Genomic DNA, 8564 nt, shown 5'->3' with positions numbered 1-8564 from the left:
TAAGGACTAAATTGGACATTTATGAAGCCTGTGGACTTAGACGTATGGACTGATTTGGACTAATATTCAAAACTTGTGGGACTAATTGTGACTATTTAGACTTAGATTACAAAAAAAAAAAAAAAAAAAAAAAAACTTGACTAAAACTTGGCCAAAAAATAGAATAAAAATGGACTATATATGTAGAATACGATTAATGTATGGATTATAATAGTATGCCTAAAATTATTTTCCTAAAAACTATTTTCTATACTTAAAAATATTTTTTCAAAACTATTTTTTTGGGTGGACTTACGTAGAGTCCTACTTAGGTTAAGAGCCTTCAGGTATTAGCCTAAGTGTTCTAGTCCGACACCCTAAACGCCTAATCTTGGGCAAAATTTTACCACTTTTGTTTTCTTGAAACGTGATATATTTCGCATGAATGACTAAAATATTTTGTTGTGGGAATACAAACCGAAACAATTTTTTCACCATAAACAATTCATATCTATAAGGGCATATTATTAGAACCCATAGGTCAACCGTATTTTACAGATTCTTAATATCGGGGTGTCTAACACCTTCCCCGGGGGATTACCAGAACCTTTACCCATACTTTGGTTAGATTATGATTCTTTTAAAATTTAACCGTTTTGAATGAAGCCTTTTCGAACTGTTTTCCTAATTTCCTAAAAATTAGGTGGCGACTCTAAAATAATATCCATTTAGAGTACTATTCATGTAGAAGTATATTTTTTCCTTTTTTCTGGTACAATTGACAACCGTACTTCCCCGGAGTGCAAATACGAATCGGAAAAAATAGAACTGCTACATGTGGAAAACCTGGTCATTTTATGAAAGATTGTCTTCAAAACAAGCAGGACAGTTATGGCAGGACTGCAAAGTCCCCAACAGGAGTTTCAAAAGGAAAGAGACAGCTGATGAGATTGTAAAGCAAGCACTTGCAGCCTGGGGAGACACCTCAAGTGAGTCTAAGGATGAAAATGTCAAAGGGGGAATTGTACTGAAACCAAGGGTTCGAAAAATTTTCTTCCCTTTAGGTGAAGTAAATTAGAAAACTTTTTTGTTTTCATGCCGGAGAGTTCTTAACAATATTTATGTTATGAAAGAGTACGAAAAAAAAAATTCCTTATTTGATCGGATTAAAAAGAATTGCAAACCACGATCGAATCTATGGAAGCATTGGGAGGAGCCAGGGCTCCGACCGCGTGCCAGTTGAAGAATGAGCCGGTGACTCATAGGCAGTGGCTTGGTTAAGGGAACCCACTAGAGCTGTAGCGAAAACGTGAGATATCACATTGTTCGAGAAACCCTAGATGCTGTCGGAGTAAAGGATCGTCAACAAGGGCGTTCTAGTGCGTTGTAGATTCTTATCCAAGACTTGTATTATTTTATGCCATTTATTCTTCTTTAAAAAATTTTGAGTTAATAAATTCTTTTGTTAAAAAGGGCCCTAAGAGAATTCTATGGGACATAGATACCGATAGAAAATAAATAGGCACTCAAAACAAGTACATGTTCGAGAATCATTAAACAACTCCTTATCAATCTTGGAGCAACTGAGCATAAGTCAGACCTTTTACTCACGACTGAATCTGACACGAATGATGATGATGATGAGAACAAAGAGGTAAATTTCTTCGATATAAAGAAAAACCTGAGAGTTTACTCTTAAAGGAAACTCATATCACTATCAGGCGTGCTGATTGATGCGTATCACGCCCTGGTCGCAGAGACACAGGAGTTAAATCTTACTCTTGATGAAATAGAACCGGATAGGGAGGAATTATATGTGTTAGCTAAAGATATGAAGAATCAAGTTCACAAGACAAACCAACAAAATATCTTGTTAGAAAGTCAAGTGAGAAAGATAAGGAAATCTCCTTCAAAAGAAGAGGAGAAGTAAGCAAGACCTTCTTGAAGCTTGAAGAAGAGCTAAAGGAAGTAAAGCTGAACTGCTGAAACTAAAAAGAGTGAGCAGCTCAAGAAGGACTTAGAAAGGGATAAGTTCGGTCTTGACAAAACTCTCAAATAGATCTGGTTATCTGATGAGTTTACTTCCAGAAATGAGAGTAATGGAAACAGCAAAAGAGGACTTGGCTTTGTAGAGGAGAAGGCGCCTTACAATCTTCACTGCAATCATGTTTTCAATATGGAAAATTGTGCATGCAGACACGGTTGACAAGCTAATCACTTACCAGGAAGCCTACGAAACAAGGACTGAATCTGTTCAAACAAAAAGGAATTTTGTCAAGAAGGGAACGAGAGAGAAAGGAACATGTCCTCAAAAGAAAGGATCTCGAAGGAAGAAAAGGAACATGTTACCCGAGTGGGCTAGAAGGACTTTGATCTATCCTTTTTACAACTACAAAGGACCCAAGCTGGTTCGGGTTCCCAAATCCAACTACTGACATCCCCTAAAGGGGTGGGAGAGAGAAGGATCAGTCAACATATATTGATAAATCGTGATAGCTCCAAGATACAAGACTGAGGTCAAAAGGTCTCCCTTTCAAAACCCTTATAGCAGGATATGTATCGTATGGAGATGAGTTTCTTTTTATAAATGGTGCAGGAGGGGATCTCTCAATGGCTACAAAGGATGTTAGGTACATCGCTGGCAAGTATTTTTTGGCAATATAACTCACTTTTGTACCATTACAGGTATACATACATATGAGGATCAGGAGAACTTAAGCATAAGCAATTCTGCACAGTTCACAGTGATTGCTGATATATTCAAATTACCATTCAGAGACCTGGTCCCCGTACCTCAGGTCAGTAATCCATTCAGTACTCATAAATGTATATGAACTATGAAATTGGCAAATAAATTATTTGTCCTTTCCTCTTCCAAGAAATTTCAAAATAGTGTCTGTGCCAAATTGTCACTACTCACTTAAACCAATTTGTTGTCCTCTGTTACATCTATTCCAAAAGCGTCACCTTAGCCTCTTTAAAGGACATCCCTCTCATCCTATCCTCTCTTCACTTTCCCAAACCTTTTAAGCACAAGACTTTATTTGTACATCTCTTTCGTTCAATACTCAGTCTAAATTGCTCCTTTCTCTGTCTTGTTACCAAGTTATTGCTAAACATCAGCAATCCTTTTCAAGCCTAATAAAATAGACTCTTTCGATACAAAAAAAAAAACAAAGAAATAAACGATGGGTGAAAACAAGCATTTGCTTGACCATAAGCTGGAAGGTGATAGGAGTGAAAATATGGGTCTTCAGAGTCAAGAAGATAGGGGAGAAGAGGAACCCAGTGACCTATCATTTCTCAAGACAAGAAATATGAGTACAAGTGAGAGACCAGGTTCCTCCAAGAGGAGAAGTAGTAAAGAGAACCTACAAAATGAAAAGGTTCTTTTTGGGTGAGTTTTTGATGTCAAGATTGAGAGAAGAGCCAGAAATGAAGGATTTGATGGAAATAATGAAATTCCAAGAGTGGAGCTATCTCTTTGCTCAACCACCACCATGTGTATATGAAGTTGAAGTGGTTGAATTCTATGAGAAGTTGATTTGTATAAATGATAATGCTCTATCCCTAATAGTGAATTTGAAAGAGTTTGTGCTTACTGAGTTGGTACTTGGGGAAATCTTGGGAGTAAAGACAGCCGGACTGACAGCTATAGCAGACAAGAGATCTCCATATTTCAAAAAGGTCATCATCAAAGTTGCAAAGTCAGCATCAAAAGCTAATCTCTATAAGAATGAGCTTAAGCCTGAACATCAACTAATCTTCGAGTTTGTCAGCAAAGTGCTTTTGCCAAGGATGGAGAGACGATCTATCATCATGGTGGCATACCTGGTTCTAATGGAAGCTCTTACATCTTTTGAACCAATCAATTTGGTGTCCGTAATGATCAATAGAATAAGTAAGGTGGCGCGAATCGTGCAAGGAGGCCCTGGTCTCCCGTATGGATTTTTCTTAACGAAAGTTCTTGCGTAATTGAAGGACTATGTGTTCTCTCTGGCCACCTTGAAGGAATGTGAGTTTGTGCCAGGGCCTAGGTGCTAGAAGTCCATCCATCCTCTCAATTCTAATTGAAGCTCAAGAAGCGGCAAATGCAGAGATCAAACAACTCAAGGAGGATAATGCCCTTCTAAAAGCCCAACTGGAAGGTTCAGATCAAGAAGTAGAAGAAGAAAATGAAAAGCTACGGGCAGAGAGAGATTAGTTGAGAACTCAAGTGGACGTACTCAGAGATGAGATGATGAAGGATTGCCAAGCCTATAGAAATTGACCTATACTTGTTCATCCCCTTCAAGTCTCTAAACTGTCCAGAAAATCCTTCCTAGCCCCCATCCCTTTTGCATAAAATTGAAGTCACCTTTTTTCTGAATTTTGGCAGATTTGCAATAACTATCATTTGTGTATACTGAATTGATTACTATCTGCACTTGTGCTGATCTATCTATTGGCATACTGTTGTGTCCCTGTGCATTATTTCTAACTTGTTTTCCTCTATCTTACTCATGATTATATTGCCCCTGTGGCTCTGGGTTAATATATCTAAACTTCTTGTTGGCTGTGCTTTAATCTTTTTAATGATGCCAAAAAGGGGAATATATAATTGTGTAGTGAAAAAGTGACTGAACTAAACATGCGGTGATTAAGGGGGAAGACATTTCAGATAAATGATTGTGATGCTGTAAAACTGTAGAAAGATGTGCTAAGCAAGGGGGAAGAACTGGAGGATTGATATGTGATGATATTATGGTAATTTTTGTCTTCCAGTTGAAAATGTTATTATGTTGCTAACATGTTAGATGTGCCTTGACAATAATGGTCTGCTTCGCAGGGGAATAAGTGGAAATCTGGTTCTCAGGGGGAACATGTCTATGAGTTTGTCATCATCAAAAAGAGGAAAATTGATAGTTCCAAGTGCATTCATGTTTTAATGATTGTCAAACTATTTCAGAACCATATAGAGACCTGGTCTATGATTTGCTCTTTGTGCACCTTGCACTGTCTGCAGAGACAGCTATAAATCTATGCCACTCACTCTGCACAAGTATAGCAGTAAGTTGGCCCATGCTTTAGGTCAAAACTGAAGAGTGGTCCCTTTTCACCCCACATGCTCCCACTATATATATATATACAACATGATGGCAACATATTGAGTAGACTTGAAAACCTAATCTAAATCGTGTAAAGCTGCCGACACAAGTTCTCAAGATCTCTTAAGAGCAAAGCCACCTACAAGTTGAAGAACCTGATCAGACATAAGATTTATTCTAAGTTCTTTACAATGTTGTGAGTCTTTGTTCGTTTGTACTTAAATTGTAAACCTGCTCTTTCTCTTTAAAGGAGCTGTTTGTAGGTAGATCAAAAGTCTTAATGGGTGCTTGTTGAAAGTGTGTTTCCTCAAGCTGTTGAGTGGTACATTAGGATAGGATTAGTCTACGTGTATTAGTGTCCTTAGCTAGAGTTAGCTAAGTGGATTTTCTTGCAATCGGAGTATTGCAAGGGTTGAGGGACTATGGGAGTTAGTTCTTAGGTTACAAAAGCGTTATTGTAAGGGCTAGGGATTATGGGAGCTAGTTCCTAGCTTATGATGTAGTTGTAACCTGAAGTTGCTCGCTTTAATGGAGTTGAACTCCTACCGTGGTAGGTCGTGATTTTTAATTCCTTGAGCAAGGAGTTTTCCACGGTAACATGTTGTGTCCTTTACATACTGCATTGCATAAGGGAACTGGTACACAACCAGGTCCCTCCATACTGTGTTTGGTGGACTCATTGCCTACATCAATGTGTATACATATATATCATGTATATGCAAGTGTATACATATATTAAATCCCCTTCCCCTAAAAATTTTTGGCCTGGCCTAGTCCATAATGGACCAGACCCAGCCCACTCGCTCATTAAATACACATGCAGTACACAAATAGACCTCTAAGGTCTTATTTGCATAAGCTAAGGGTTTTACAAGGAAACCCTAGCGTCGCACTCACATCTCTCTCTCTCTCTCTCTCTCTCTCTCTCTCTTTCTCTCTCTCTTGATGTCACCGACGCCGAAAAATAACAAAAAAGAGGGCCCGCGTGGTTTCTATAGCTGTGGTATGGCTGAGAATGGCAAGAGCATTTATCGCTCTGCCATTACTCAACTATTTCCACCCAAGACCCACGCAAACACGGTACAATCCCCTCTTTTTTCTTCATTTTTTCTATGTTTACAACAAATAGGAACTGGATTCCTTAATTACATTTGTTTGTATTCATTTTTAAATGGGCTATTATCATTGGTTTGGAGAGAATCATGTGGATTGACCTTGTATGAGTCAAATCCGACCATTGATTCCTCCTTTACTTTCATTTTGGTCCGTTGATTGTTGTTGGGAAATTTGATTTTCCATAAATCTTTGAAGTCCCATATTGATTGGGAATTAGGTTTTCTGCCAATTTGAGGTTTTATATTAAAAAAAAAAACCCAACCCTTTACATTTCACACACTTTGCAAGCTTGATAAAAATCTATTTAAGCTTAAAAACATTCGATTAAATTGGGGTAAGCAAGTTTTCTTAAAATCCTGACCTGATTGAATACTAGTCTAAATATTTGTCTCTTTTATGTTTGCGGCCGAGTACTGGTGTGGAGGAGCAAGGAAATCTTCCCAAGTCCATTCTCGATTTAAGGCTGCACATCAAAAAGTAATTCGTCTCCCCTTTAGTTAATTTTAATATCTGTTTAGGTGTTTTAAGTTGTTCTTTGTGTGATTTATTTGTTTATTTACAAATTAATTATTATTTGTAGTTGTTTTAGTCGTATTATGCATGCTTAGTCTTAAACTAATCTTGTCTAGCGCTAGTTCTGTAATTACTTTATCTATTATGAAAGTTTAAATTAGGCTTGTTTGTTTTAGGTTTCTATTTGCTTACTTTGTATTTGATTAGTTATATGTTTAGTGTAGATTAGGTAAGTCTGCCTATGCACATTATCTTTTTCTATGATTAGTTAAGCCTAAATTAACTTATGTAGGTTCTATTTGATTAATTACATGTCTGTGGTTGCTAGATTTGTATGCTTATAATGATTAGCCACACACACTTAAGGTCTGTAACTTGATTAACTATGTTGTGCATCTTCCATCTGGCTAAATTATGCATCAACTAGTTATAGTTCACTTAATCAGACTCTAAATGCTAAACATATGTTAGTTTAGACCTGTTATGTTCATATGATAGTCTCATTCAAGGTCTTGTTGTCACTCTAATATCAGTACAACTCTGTATGTTTTTATGAATGCTTTCCAATCAAGATCCATGTTTAACATATCAATTCTGCATAGTCATGATTGTTGTTTTAGCTTGAAACCTCTCTGATAAGCCTAGCATGAGTAGGATTGCATGTCATAAGTTACTTTAGTTGAAGATTTATTTGTTTGACATAAGCCCCCTCACTCACCTAGAAGCATGTAATAACCTTAAGAAGATTCTTTCTTGGCTCTTTTATGTTGTAACTAGTTTAAGCCAAAGTTCATTCAATAATTTTATTAGTCTAGTATAGGGTAAACACACTTGTAATACATATATATATCTGAGTTATATGGTTTGACTTGGATTTATTTTAGTGCTTACATATCTTAAATTTTGCATATTACCCTCTGGTTTTTAAATCAAATGATTGACTTCTATGCTATATAATATGAATATTTGTTTGCTAAATTAGTGCGTTCAATACATGCCTCCTGTCAATCTGTGGTGAGAACTATGGTATGAATGAGGGTTCAAAAATGACAATTAAAGTCTAATATACATATGTTTTGTGGTTCTAGGTTGTTTGTCCAAGGCTAAGTGTCTAACTATGTGCAAATCTTCCTCTTTTCTATGTATTTGAACATGATCTCCCTTTCTGAGTGTTGGTATGTACCTTAAATGCACCACATGAACTAGCAGTGTACTATTTCCTTTTGGAATCTAGCCTGAACTTAAAAAAGCTGGTATCCTACTTGCTTGTTAATTACTTGTATTGAAACTCTTGACTGCATTCAATTGAGTCTGTCAGATTTCTTGTGACCTTATGATTAAATGTTTGTGTATGCTACATATTAAGTCACTCTTTGAAGGTTAAAATGACATGAAATGCCTTAATGTTTCATACAATGCATTTGATGGTCTATTCGTTTCTGCCTTCTGCTTTTGCATACCATGTTGCATTTTATCTTCTTCTGCTCTTGGTGTTGTCTCTATACCTTTGACTGTAACCTTAAAATGTTAAGTAGAAGCAGATACACCCCTCTCTGAATCTAGGTGTTGATTTCTGTTTAAATATACAAAGGATATGCCTGAATATACCAGGTATATACAGTTCTGTATACTTTAAGTGTATAAGAACTTGTATATTTGGTATAAACATAGTATATCACTTGCATAGGCTCAGAATTGCTAGTTTTTTGTGTCTTGAATTGGGCCTATCTCCCTATTTCTTCTATGTTGGGCTTTTCTTTTCACTGATGCTTAATTGATTCTATTTGGGCCGCAATCTTTGGCTACCATTACCTCAACTTGTTTTGTATTTGTCTGAGTCTCTTTTGCATTATATGATTCTGGGTTGAG

Source organism: Lycium barbarum, chromosome 5 (genome assembly GCF_019175385.1).
Source record: "Lycium barbarum isolate Lr01 chromosome 5, ASM1917538v2, whole genome shotgun sequence".
NCBI lineage: Eukaryota > Viridiplantae > Streptophyta > Magnoliopsida > Solanales > Solanaceae > Lycium > Lycium barbarum.
Note: the sequence above shows the minus strand (reverse complement) of the source record.